Below are 12500 nucleotides of genomic sequence, written 5' to 3'. Positions count from 1 at the left end.
CGGGGTGTGTGACTCAGACCCCAAATCCCCCTCTTTGATGTGTGTTGGAAGGGAGACACATGTTGTACAGAGTACACACACACACACACACACACACACACACACACACACACACACACACACACACACACACACCAGGAGATAACACCTGAGGCTGGAATCTATGCTACACACACCTGGCTGGAAGATATAGCTGATTTGGAGCTTGGAGTGACACTAACAGAAAAGGTAATGTATGACTGTTACACATATCCTTTGGCACGCACGCACGTGCACGCACGCGCGCACACACACACACACACACACACACACACACACACACACACACACACACACACACACACACACACACACACACACACACACACACACACACACACACACACACACACACACACACACACACACACACACACACACACTGCTGCCGGCCCTGTTGTCCAGCTGCCGGCCCTGTTGTCCTGCTGCCGGCCCTGTTGTCCTGCTGCCGGCCCTGTTGTCCTGCTGCCGGCCCTGTTGTCCTGCTGCCGGCCCTGTTGTCCAGCTGCCGGCCCTGTTGTCCTGCTGCCGGCCCTGTTGTCCTGCTGCCGGCCCTGTTGTCCAGCTGCCGGCCCTGTTGTCCTGCTGCCGGCCCTGTTGTCCTGCTGCCGGCCCTGTTGTCCTGCTGCCGGCCCTGTTGTCCTGCTGCCGGCCCTGTTGTCCAGCTGCCGGCCCTGTTGTCCTGCTGCCGGCCCTGTTGTCCTGCTGCCGGCCCTGTTGTCCAGCTGCCGGCCCTGTTGTTCTGCTGCCGGCCCTGTTGTCCTGCTGCCGGCCCTGTTGTCCTGCTGCCGGCCCTGTTGTCCTGCTGCCGGCCCTGTTGTCCAGCTGCCGGCCCTGTTGTCCTGCTGCCGGCCCTGTTGTCCTGCTGCCGGCCCTGTTGTCCTGCTGCCGGCCCTGTTGTCCTGCTGCCGGCCCTGTTGTCCTGCTGCCGGCCCTGTTGTCCTGCTGCCGGCCCTGTTGTCCTGCTGCCGGCCCTGTTGTCCTGCGGACTTATGCTGAATTATTAACATTTTTTTAGTGAATTAAAAAATATATATAATTTACATGGAGAGGGACAGTACTAATGTGGGAATAGAGATGGTATTGACATGGAGGGATGGAATGAACAGAAGGAAAATAGAGAGACAGAGAGATGAAGGGATAGAATGATGGAAAGATGGGTAATTAAGTGATTGATGAACAGCAGGTTACTGGTGAAGGGAACAAGCTGTCACCATGACAACCACGGAGAGAGAGAGAGAGAGAGAGAGAGAGAGAGAGAGAGAGAGAGAGAGAGAGAGAGAGAGAGAGAGAGAGAGAGAGAGAGAGAGAGAGAGAGAGAGAGAGAGAGAGAGAGAGAGAGAGAGAGAGAGAGAGAGAGAGAAGGGGGATGTCAAATGAAATAAAATATTATCCTTCACATGCTTCGTAAAAAAAAACAGGTGTGGACTAACAGTGAAATGTTTACAACAACAATAACAACGACAAGGCAGAGAGAAAGAAAATAGAAAAATAATAGGAAAGTTAAAAACACTCAATAAAATTTATAATAGATGAAAAATGAGTAACGATGAATTGGTTATATACAAGGGCTATGTAGCTGTGCTCGGCGTACAAGTAAATGTACGAGGTAATTGAGGTATGATATGTTCATATAACTAGGAATCAAGTGACAGGTAGTAAACAGTAGCAGCAGCGTATGTGATGAGTCACAAGAGTTAATGCAAAAAGGGTCAACGCAGATCGGTCAGCTATTTGGTTAACTGTTTAATAGAGGCCTGGTAGCATAATATTAGAAGCCTGGTATAGAGGTCGTGGATAGCAGGGAGTTTGGCCCCAGTGATGTACCGTCCTTATTACCCTCTGTAGCGCCTTGAAGTCGGATGCCGAGCAGTTGCCAAACAGTAATGCAGCCAGCCAAGAGGCTCTCGATGGTGCAGCTGTAGAACTGTAGATCTGAGGCCCCCGTGCCAAATCTATTCAGCCTCCTGAGGGGGAAGAGGCGTTGTCGTGCTCTCTTCACGACTGTGTTGGTGTGTGATCCTTCGTGTTGTGGACACTGAGGAACTTGAAGCTCTCGACCTGCTCCACTACAGCCCCGTCGATGTGGGATGTGGGCGTGCTTGGCCCTACATTTCCATTTTTTGACGTTGAGTGAGAGGTTGTTTTCCTGGCACCACACTGCCAGGTCTCTGACTTCCTCTCTATAGGCCGTCTCATCGTTGTCAGTGAACAGGCCTACCACTGTTGTGTCGTCAGCAAACTTAATGAGTTGTTGGAGTCGTGTTTGGCCACGCAGTCGTGGGTGAACAGGGAGTACAGGAGGGGACTAAGTACACACCCCTGAGGGGTCCACGTGTTGAGGATCAGCGTGGAAGACGTGTTGTTACCTTCCCTCACCACCTGGGGGCGGCCCGTCAGGAAGTCCAGGATCCAGTTGCAGAGGGAGGGGTTTAGTCCCAGGGTCCTTAGCTTAGTGATGAGCTTGGAGGGCACTATGGTGTTGAACGCTGAGCTGTAGTCAATTGGTATTGGTATTTGGTATTTTATTAGCTATTAGCTGTTGCAAAAGCAGCAGCTACTCTTCCTGGGGGTCCACACAAAACATGAAACGTAATACAGAATGACATCATACAGAATACATCATTAGACAATAACAGCTCAAGGACAAAACTACGTACATTTTAATGAAATTAACAGCATTCTTACGTAGGTGTTCCTTTTGTCCAGGTGAGAAAGGCTGAAGTGGAGTACAATAGAGATTAGCATCATCTGTGGATCTGTTGTGGCTTCATGTGAATTGAGGTGGGTACAGATTGTCTGGGCAACCTGGTTTCATAGTTTCACTTTAGAATTTGCTGTAATTGTATGAACAAGGATTTTTTTTTTACACACTAAAGAAGACATTTTTCATTTCATGTAATCTATGAGGAAGGGAGGATAAATGTAATCTACGTCAGAGAGAGTTTGTGTGTGGGTGTGTGTGAATGTGTGTGTGTGTGTGTGTGTGTGTGTGTGTGTGTGTGTGTGTGTGTGTGTGTGTGTGTGTGTGTGTGTGTGTGTGTGTGTGTGTGTGTGTGTGTGTGTGTGTGTGTGTGTGTGTGTGTGTGTGTGTGTGTGTGTGTGTGTGAATGTGTGTGTTAGTGTGTGTGAGTGTGCGTATGTGTGTGTATGTGTGCCTGTGTGTGTGTGTGTGTGTGTGTAAGTGTGTGTATGTGTGTCTGTGTGTGTGTGTGTGTGTGTGTGTGTGTGTGTGTGTGTGTGTGTGTGTGTGTGTGTGTGTGTGTGTGTGTGTGTGTGTGTGTGTGTGTGTGTGTGTGTGTGTGTGCGTGTGTGTGTGTGTGTGCGTACACACGTGTGTATTCTCTGTGTGTGTGGGTCTTCACCCCATGAAGCCTTGAGGCCGTGCTGTGTCATCGAGCTTACTTCCCCATTGGAAAATGAACAAATCAGATATAGCCTAATCATCACCACAGGGTGCTGGATTGGTGGAAACAAATATATAGAATTCTTAGACGCCCCAACTACTTTCATCCAATATTTTTGTGGAATTAGTTTCAAGAAGGAGAGGGAACAGTACAGGCTACAGGTATCATTATACAGTGGTGTGGTATCATTTCCAGTGGGGTATCATCATTATACAGTGGGGTGGTATCATTATACACTGGGGTGGTATCATTATACAGTGGGGTGGTATCATTATACAGTGGGGTATCATCATTATACAGTGGGGTGGTATCATTTCCAGTGGGGTATCATCATTATACAGTGGTGTGGTATCATTATACAGTGGGGTAGTATCATTATACAGTGGCGTGGTATCATTATACAGTGGGGTGGTATCATTATACAGTGGGGTGGTATCATTTCCAGTGGGGTATCATCATTATACAGTGGGGTGGTATCATTTCCAGTGGGGTATCATCATTATACAGTGGTGTGGTATCATTATACAGTGGGGTAGTATCATTATACAGTGGGGTAGTATCATTATACAGTGGTGTGGTATCATTATACAGTGGGGTGGTATCATTATACAGTGGGGTGGTATCATTATACAGTGGGGTGGTATCATTATACAGTGGGGTGGTATCATTATACGGTGGGGTGGTATCATTATACAGTGGGGTGGTATCATTATACAGTGGGGTGGTATCATTATACAGTGGGGTGGTATCATCCTGCCATGGTGAGGTATCATTATACAGTGGGGTGGTATCATTTACAGTGGTGTGGTATCATCATTATACAGTGGGGTGGTATCATCATGCCATGGTGAGGTATCATTATATAGTGGGGTGGTATCATTATACAGTGGTGTGGTATCATCATGCCATGGTGAGGTATCATAATACAGTGGGGTGGTATCATCATGCCATGGTGAGGTATCATTATACAGTGGGGTGGTATCATTTACAGTGGTGTGGTATCATCATTATACAGTGGGGTGGTATCATCATGCCATGGTGAGGTATCATTATATAGTGGGGTGGTATCATTATACAGTGGTGTGGTATCATCATGCCATGGTGAGGTATCATTATATAGTGGTGTGGTATCATTATACAGTGGTGTGGTATCATCATGCCATGGTGAGGTATCATTATATAGTGGGGTGGTATCATTATACAGTGGGGTTGTATCATTGTACAGTGGGGTATCATCATTATACAGTGGTGTGGTATCATTATACAGTGGGGTAGTATCATTATACAGTGGTGTGGTGTCATTATACAGTGGTGTGGTGTCATTATACAGTGGGGTGGTATCATTATACAGTGGGGTGGTATCATTTCCAGTGGGGTATCATCATTATACAGTGGTGTGGTATCATTATACAGTGGGGTAGTATCATTATACAGTGGGGTGGTATCAATATACAGTGGTGTGGTGTCATTATACAGTGGGGTGGTATCATTATACAGTGGGGTTGTATCATTATATAGTGGGATAGTATCATTATACAGTGGGGTGGTATCATTATACAGTGGGGTAGTATCATTATACAGTGGGGTAGTATCGTTATACAGTGGGGTAGTATCATTATACAGTGGTGTTGTATCATTATACAGTGGGGTAGTATCATTATACAGTGGGGTGGTATCATTATACAGTGGGGTAGTATCATTATACAGTGGGGTGGTATCATTATACAGTGGTGTGGTATCATTATACAGTGGGGTAGCATCATTATACAGTGGTGTTGTATCATTATACAGTGGGGTAGTATCATTATACAGTGGGGTGGTATCATTATACAGTGGGGTAGTATCATTATACAGTGGGGTGGTATCATTATACAGTGGTGTGGTATCATTATACAGTGGGGTAGCATCATTTACAGTGGCGTGGTATCATTATACAGTGGGGTAGTATCATTATACAGTGGGGTGGTATCATTATACAGTGGTGTGGTATCATTATACAGTGGGGTAGCATCATTTACAGTGGCGTGGTATCATTATACAGTGGGGTAGTATCATTTTACAGTGGGGTAGTATCATTATACAGTGGGGTAGTATCATTATACTGGTCATTATACAGTGGTGTGGTATCATTATACAGTGGGGTAGTATCATTATACAGTGGGGTAGTATCATTATACAGTGGGGTAGTATCATTATACAGTGGGGTAGTATCATTATACAGTGGGGTGGTAGCATTATACAGTGGGGTAGTATCATTATACAGTGGGGTAGTATCATTATACAGTGGGGTAGTATCATTATACAGTGGGGTGTATCATTATACAGTGGCGTGGTATCATTATATAGTGGGGTAGTATCATTATACAGTGGCGTGGTATCATTATACAGTGGTGTGGTATCATTATACAGTGGGGTAGTATCATTATACAGTGGTGTGGTATCATTATACAGTGGGGTAGTATCATTATACAGTGGGGTGGTATCATTATACAGTGAGGTGGTATCATTATACAGTGGGGTAGTATCATTATACAGTGGGGTAGTATCATTATACAGTGGTGTGGTATCATTATACAGTGGGGTAGTATCATTATACAGTGGGGTAGTATCATTATACAGTGGGGTAGTATCATTATACAGTGGGGTAGTATCATTATACAGTGGGGTGGTAGCATTATACAGTGGGGTAGTATCATTATACAGTGGGGTAGTATCATTATACAGTGGGGTAGTATCATTATACAGTGGGGTGTATCATTATACAGTGGCGTGGTATCATTATATAGTGGGGTAGTATCATTATACAGTGGCGTGGTATCATTATACAGTGGTGTGGTATCATTATACAGTGGGGTAGTATCATTATACAGTGGTGTGGTATCATTATACAGTGGGGTAGTATCATTATACAGTGGGGTGGTATCATTATACAGTGAGGTGGTATCATTATACAGTGGGGTAGTATCATTATACAGTGGGGTGGTATCAATATAAAGTGGTGTGGTATCATTATACAGTGGCGTAGTATCATTATACAGTGGTGTAGTATCATTATACAGTGGGGTGGTATCATTATACAGTGGGGTGGTATCATTATACAGTGGGGTAGTATCATTATACAGTGGGGTATCATCATTATACAGTGGTGTAGTATCATTATACAGTGGGGTAGTATCATTATACAGTGGGGTAGTGTCATTATACAGTGGGGTAGTATCATTATACTGGTCATTATACAGTGGTGCGGTATCATTATACAGTGGTGTGGTATCATTATACAGTGGGGTGGTATCATTATACAGTGGGGTATCATCATTATACAGTGGGGTAGTATCATTATACCGTGGGGTAGTGTCATTATACAGTGGTGTGGTATCATTATACAGTGGTGTGGTATCATTATACAGTGGGGTTGTATCATTATACAGTGGGGTGGTATCATTATACAGTGGGGTAGTATCATTATACCGTGGGGTAGTGTCATTATACAGTGGTGTGGTATCATTATACAGTGGTGTGGTATCATTATACAGTGGGGTTGTATCATTATAAAGTGGGGTGGTATCATTATACAGTGGGGTAGTATCATTATACAGTGGGGTAGTGTCATTATACAGTGGTGTGGTATCATTATACAGTGGTGTGGTATCATTATACAGCGGGGTGGTATCATTATACAGTGGGGTTGTATCATTATACAGTGGGGTGGTATCATTATACAGTGGGGTGGTATCATTATACAGTGGGGTAGTATTATTATACAGTGGCGTTGTATCATTATACAGTGGCGTTGTATCATTATACAGTGGTGTGGTATCATTATACAGTGGGGTGGTATCATTATACAGTGGGGTAGTATCATTATACAGTGGGGTAGTGTCATTATACAGTGGTGTGGTATCATTATACAGTGGGGTAGTATCATTATACAGTGGTGTGGTATCATTATACAGTGGGGTAGTATCATTATACAGTGGGGTGTATCATTATACAGTGGTGTAGTATCATTATACAGTGGGGTAGTATCATTATACAGTGGCGTAGTGTCATTATACAGTGGGGTAGTATCATTATACAGTGGGGTAGTATCATTATACAGTGGTGTAGTGTCATTATACAGTGGGGTAGTATCATTATACAGTGGGGTAGTGTCATTATACAGTGGGGTAGTATCATTATACTGGTCATTATACAGTGGTGCGGTATCATTATACAGTGGTGTGGTATCATTATACAGTGGGGTGGTATCATTATACAGTGGGGTGGTATCATTATACAGTGGGGTATCATCATTATACAGTGGGGTAGTGTCATTATACAGTGGTGTGGTATCATTATACAGTGGGGTAGTATCATTATACAGTGGTGTGGTATCATTATACAGTGGGGTAGTATCATTATACAGTGGGGTGTATCATTATACAGTGGTGTAGTATCATTATACAGTGGGGTAGTATCATTATACAGTGGCGTAGTGTCATTATACAGTGGGGTAGTATCATTATACAGTGGGGTAGTATCATTATACAGTGGTGTAGTGTCATTATACAGTGGGGTAGTATCATTATACAGTGGGGTAGTGTCATTATACAGTGGGGTAGTATCATTATACTGGTCATTATACAGTGGTGCGGTATCATTATACAGTGGTGTGGTATCATTATACAGTGGGGTGGTATCATTATACAGTGGGGTGGTATCATTATACAGTGGTGTGGTATCATTATACAGTGGGTAGCTATCATTATACTGGTCAATATACGGTGTGGTTGTATCATTATACTGGTCATTATACAGTGAGGTGGTATCATTAGACTGCTCTCCCTCTCTCTCTCTCCTTCCATCTCTCTCCTCTTGGGTCTATTTTTCTGAATGCCTCTGTCTTAGTCACTGAGCAGAGTTCCTATTGTTCTCCCTCAACACACACACACACACACACACATACACATACACACACACACACACACACACACACACACACACACACACACACACACACACACACACACACACACACACACACACACACACACACACACACACTGCTGGTGAAAGGAGGTATGTTTGAACTCCGAGAACAAGTAATTTCTCTCTTCCTCCCCCTCTCTTTCAACCCTGTTTCATCTTTACCTCGCCATTCACCTCTCTCTCCACCTTCCAAATAAACTGCAGTGAAATATTTACTACACTCTCTCTTAGGTTACTGTAAACATCGATTTTGTTCTCTCTCTCTCTGTCTCTCTCTCTCTCTCTCTCTCTCTCCCTCATCCCTCTCTCTCTCTCTCTCTCTCTCTCTCTCTAATGGCAGGCAGTTAACCCTCCCTCATCCCTCTCTCTCCCTCTAATGGCAGGCAGTTACCCCTCCCTCATCCCTCTCTCTCTCTAATGGCAGGCAGTTACCCCTCCCTCATCCCTCTCTCTCCCTCTAAAGGCAGGAAGTTACCCCTCCCTCAGCAGGCGGCAACAGTGAGAGACTTATTTCTGGAGAGATTAATTTTTAAAATTAGAAGTTCGAACTGTTTGGGCATAGACCTGGAAAGTATGACAGAACTTTGCAGGCTATCTCTGCAGTAGATTGCAACTCCTCCCCCTTTTGCAGTTCTATCTTGACGGAAAGTGTTATAGTTGGGTATAGAAATCCCAGAATTTTTGGTGGCCTTCCTAAGCCAGGATTCGGACACGGCAAGGACATCAGGGTTGGCAGAGTGTGCTAAAGCGGTGAGTAAGGCAAACTTAGGGAGGAGGCTTCTGATGTTGACATGCATGAGGCCAAGGCTTTTTCGATCACAGAAGTCAACAAATGAGGGGGACTGGGGACATGCAGGGCCTGGGTTTACCTCCACATCACCCGAGGAACAGAGGAGTAGTAGGATGAGGGTGCGGCTAAAGGCTATCAAAACTGGTCGCCTAGAGCGTTGGGGACAAAGAATAAAAGGAGCAGATTTATGGGCGTGGTAGAATAGATTCTGGGCATAATGTGCAGACAGGGGTATGGTGGGGCGCGGGTACAGCGGAGGCAAGCCCAGGCACTGGGTGATGATAAGAGAGGTTGTATCTCTGGACATGCTGGTCTCAATGGGTGAGGTCACCGCATGTGTGGGGGGTGGGACAAAGGAGGTATCAGAGGTACGGAGAGTGGAACTACGGGGTCCATTGCAAACCAAAACAATGATAATGATAACTAGCCTGAACAACAGTATGCAAGGCATATTGATATTTGAGAGAGACATACAATAAGGCATAAAGTGATTGCAGGTCTTGATTGGGAGAGCTAGCTAAAACAACAGGTAAGATAACAGCAGCAATAACAGGGTGCTAGTCTAACACAGCAACAACAGGTAAAAATGGCGACGACTAGGCAGAGAGGGTCGGATTAACTACACACAGATCCTGAGTTAAAGCACAGAGCCGACAGATAAAACACAAATAAACAGAATGGAGTACCGTGAATTAATGGACAGTCAAGCAGGCGTCAGTTATGTAGCCGAGTGATCATAGTGTCCAGGGGGCAGCCGTAGATGGAGCAGGGAGGCCTCCACTAAGCTAGCACGCGGCGTTTAAAGTTAGTAGCCCGGGGGGTGGTCTGCTCAGACGGAGGGGGTCTGCTCAGACGTGGTCGTGTCGACAGAGAATCCAAGCCGGATGGCAATGGCGAAAGAGAGGTTGTGAATTGTAGAATTGTGTTTGCTAACTGGTGCTAGCTTCGTGGCAGTGGCGCTAGCTGCGCTAGCTGCAAGCTAGCTGTGAGGATCAGAAGTAGTGGCTCAGGGATTACGGCAGGAATCCGGCGTTGTTGTCGAGAGACAGTCCGATGCTGGTAAATTGGTGAGTAATATCCAGGCTAATAACAGGGCTGGTGTCTGTGCAGAAGGTAAAAGCTACTAGCAGCGGCAAAAAAATGGCTAAATTAGCTTGTAGCTGATTTAGACCAGTTGTGATGGATTGGCAGGGCTCTGTGTCGGCAAAAAAAGGTCCAGTCCAATTGGCAAAAGAGGTATTGTAGCCCAAGAATTCGCTGGTAGACCTCTTCGGCTAGCCGGCAGATGGGCCTAGCTCGAGGCTAGCTCAAGGCTAACTGGTGCTTGCTTCGGGGCAGAGGTGTTAGCCAGTAGTAGCCACTCGGTTGCAGCTAGCTAGCTGTGATGATACGGTGTAATTGTCCAGAGCTTGCGTCAGGAATCCGGTGATGTGGTAGAGAAAAAGCAGTCCTATATGCTCTGGGTTGATATCGCGCTTGCGGACTGGCAGGTATTGGCCCGAGCTGAAGCTAGCTGTGTCCGAGTTAAGGGTGAAGACCGCAGCAGTGGCTAACTGACTACTAGCTAGTTATCTGGCTAGCTTCTGATTGGGGTTACGGTTCTAAAGTATAAAAAATAGCAGGTCCGTACCACATTGGGTGAGGCGGAATGTAGGAATGTATATTCAGTTCCTAGATGGAAAGTGAAATTAAAATATATACGAAATGTATACGAAAAATACGAGGACTATTTACACGGGACAAGACAAGACAAACACACGTCCGACTGCTACGCCTCTCTCTCTCTCTCTAATGGCAGACAGTTACCCCTCCCTCATCCCTCTCTCTCTCCCTCTAATGGCAGACAGTTACCCCTCCCTCATCCCTCTCTCTCTCTCTCTAATGGCAGACAGTTACCCCTCCCTCATCCCTCTCTCTCTCTCTCTAATGGCAGGCAGTTACCCCTCCCTCATCCCTCTCTCTCTCCCTCTAATGGCAGACAGTTACCCCTCCCTCATCCCTCTCTCTCTCTCTCTAATGGCAGGCAGTTACCCCTCCCTCATCCCTCTCTCTCTCCCTCTAATGGCAGACAGTTACCCCTCCCTCATCCCTCTCTCTCTCTCTCTAATGGCAGGCAGTTACCCCTCCCTCATCCCTCTTTCTCTCTCTAATGGCAGGCAGTTACCCCTCCCTCATCCCTCTCTCTCTCTCTCTAATGGCAGGCAGTTACCCCTCCCTCATCCCTCTCTCTCTCTAATGGCAGACAGTTACCCCCTCCCTCATCCCTCTCTCTGTCTATCTAGTGGCAGACAGTTACCCCTCCCTCATCCCTCTCTCTCTCTCTCTAGTGGCAGACAGTTACCCTCCCTCATCCCTCTCTCTCTCTCTCTAATGGCAGGCAGTTACCCCTCCCTCATCCCTCTCTCTCTCTCTCTAATGGCAGGCAGTTACCCCTCCCTCATCCCTCTCTCTCTCTCTCTAATGGCAGGCAGTTACCCCTCCCTCATCCCTCTCTCTCTCTCTCTAATGGCAGGCAGTTACCCCTCCCTCATCCCTCTCTCTCTCTCTCCAATGGCAGGCAGTTACCCCTCCCTCATCCCTCTCTCTCTAATGGCAGGCAGTTACCCCTCCCTCATCCCTCTCTCTCTCTCTCTCTAATGGCAGACAGTTACCCCTCCCTCATCTCTCTCTCTCTCTCTCTAGTGGCAGACAGTTACCCCTCCCTCATCCCTCTCTCTCTCTCTCTAGTGGCAGGCAGTTACCCCTCCCTCATCCCTCTCTCTCTCTCTCCAATGGCAGGCAGTTACCCCTCCCTCATCCCTCTCTCTCTAATGGCAGGCAGTTACCCCTCCCTCATCCCTCTCTCTCTCTCTCTCTAATGGCAGACAGTTACCCCTCCCTCATCTCTCTCTCTCTCTCTCTAGTGGCAGACAGTTACCCCTCCCTCATCCCTCTCTCTCTAATGGCAGGCAGTTACCCCTCCCTCATCCCTCTCTCTCTAATGGCAGGCAGTTACCCCTCCCTCATCCCTCTCTCTCTCTCTCTCTCTCTAATGGCAGACAGTTACCCCTCCCTCATCTCTCTCTCTCTCTCTCTAATGGCAGGCAGTTACCCCTCCCTCATCCCTCTCTCTCTAATGGCAGACAGTTACCCCTCCCTCATCCCTCTCTCTCTCTCTCTAATGGCAGACAGTTACCCCTCCCTCATCCCTCTCTCTCTCTCTCTAGTGGCAGGCAGTTACCCCTCCCTCATCCCTCTCTCTCTCTCTCCAATGGCAGGCAGTTACCCCTCCCTCATCCCTCTCTCTCTAATGGCAG

The 12500-nt window shown here is 46.5% G+C and overlaps 1 protein-coding gene across 2 annotated transcripts in view; it reads left to right on the top strand.

The window, feature by feature from the left end:
• Positions 1–104: 104 nt before the first annotated feature.
• The window catches only part of LOC139534735 (leucine-rich repeat and fibronectin type-III domain-containing protein 4-like), a 72809-nt gene continuing 60413 nt past the window's right edge, over positions 105–12500 (top strand). Inside the window, exons 1-2 of one of the 2 annotated variants that reach the window (XM_071334142.1) lie at positions 120–228; positions 2749–2823. The gene's annotated coding sequence lies outside the window, so the exon portion shown is untranslated. Of the gene's footprint in view, positions 229–2748; positions 2824–12500 lie in introns of both variants that reach the window. The other variant, XM_071334141.1, reaches the window with a different exon arrangement.

The sequence above is a fragment of the Salvelinus alpinus genome, chromosome 11 (genome assembly GCF_045679555.1).
Source record: "Salvelinus alpinus chromosome 11, SLU_Salpinus.1, whole genome shotgun sequence".
Classification (NCBI taxonomy): domain Eukaryota; kingdom Metazoa; phylum Chordata; class Actinopteri; order Salmoniformes; family Salmonidae; genus Salvelinus; species Salvelinus alpinus.
Note: the sequence above shows the minus strand (reverse complement) of the source record. Positions and strands in the feature narration are given on the sequence as shown.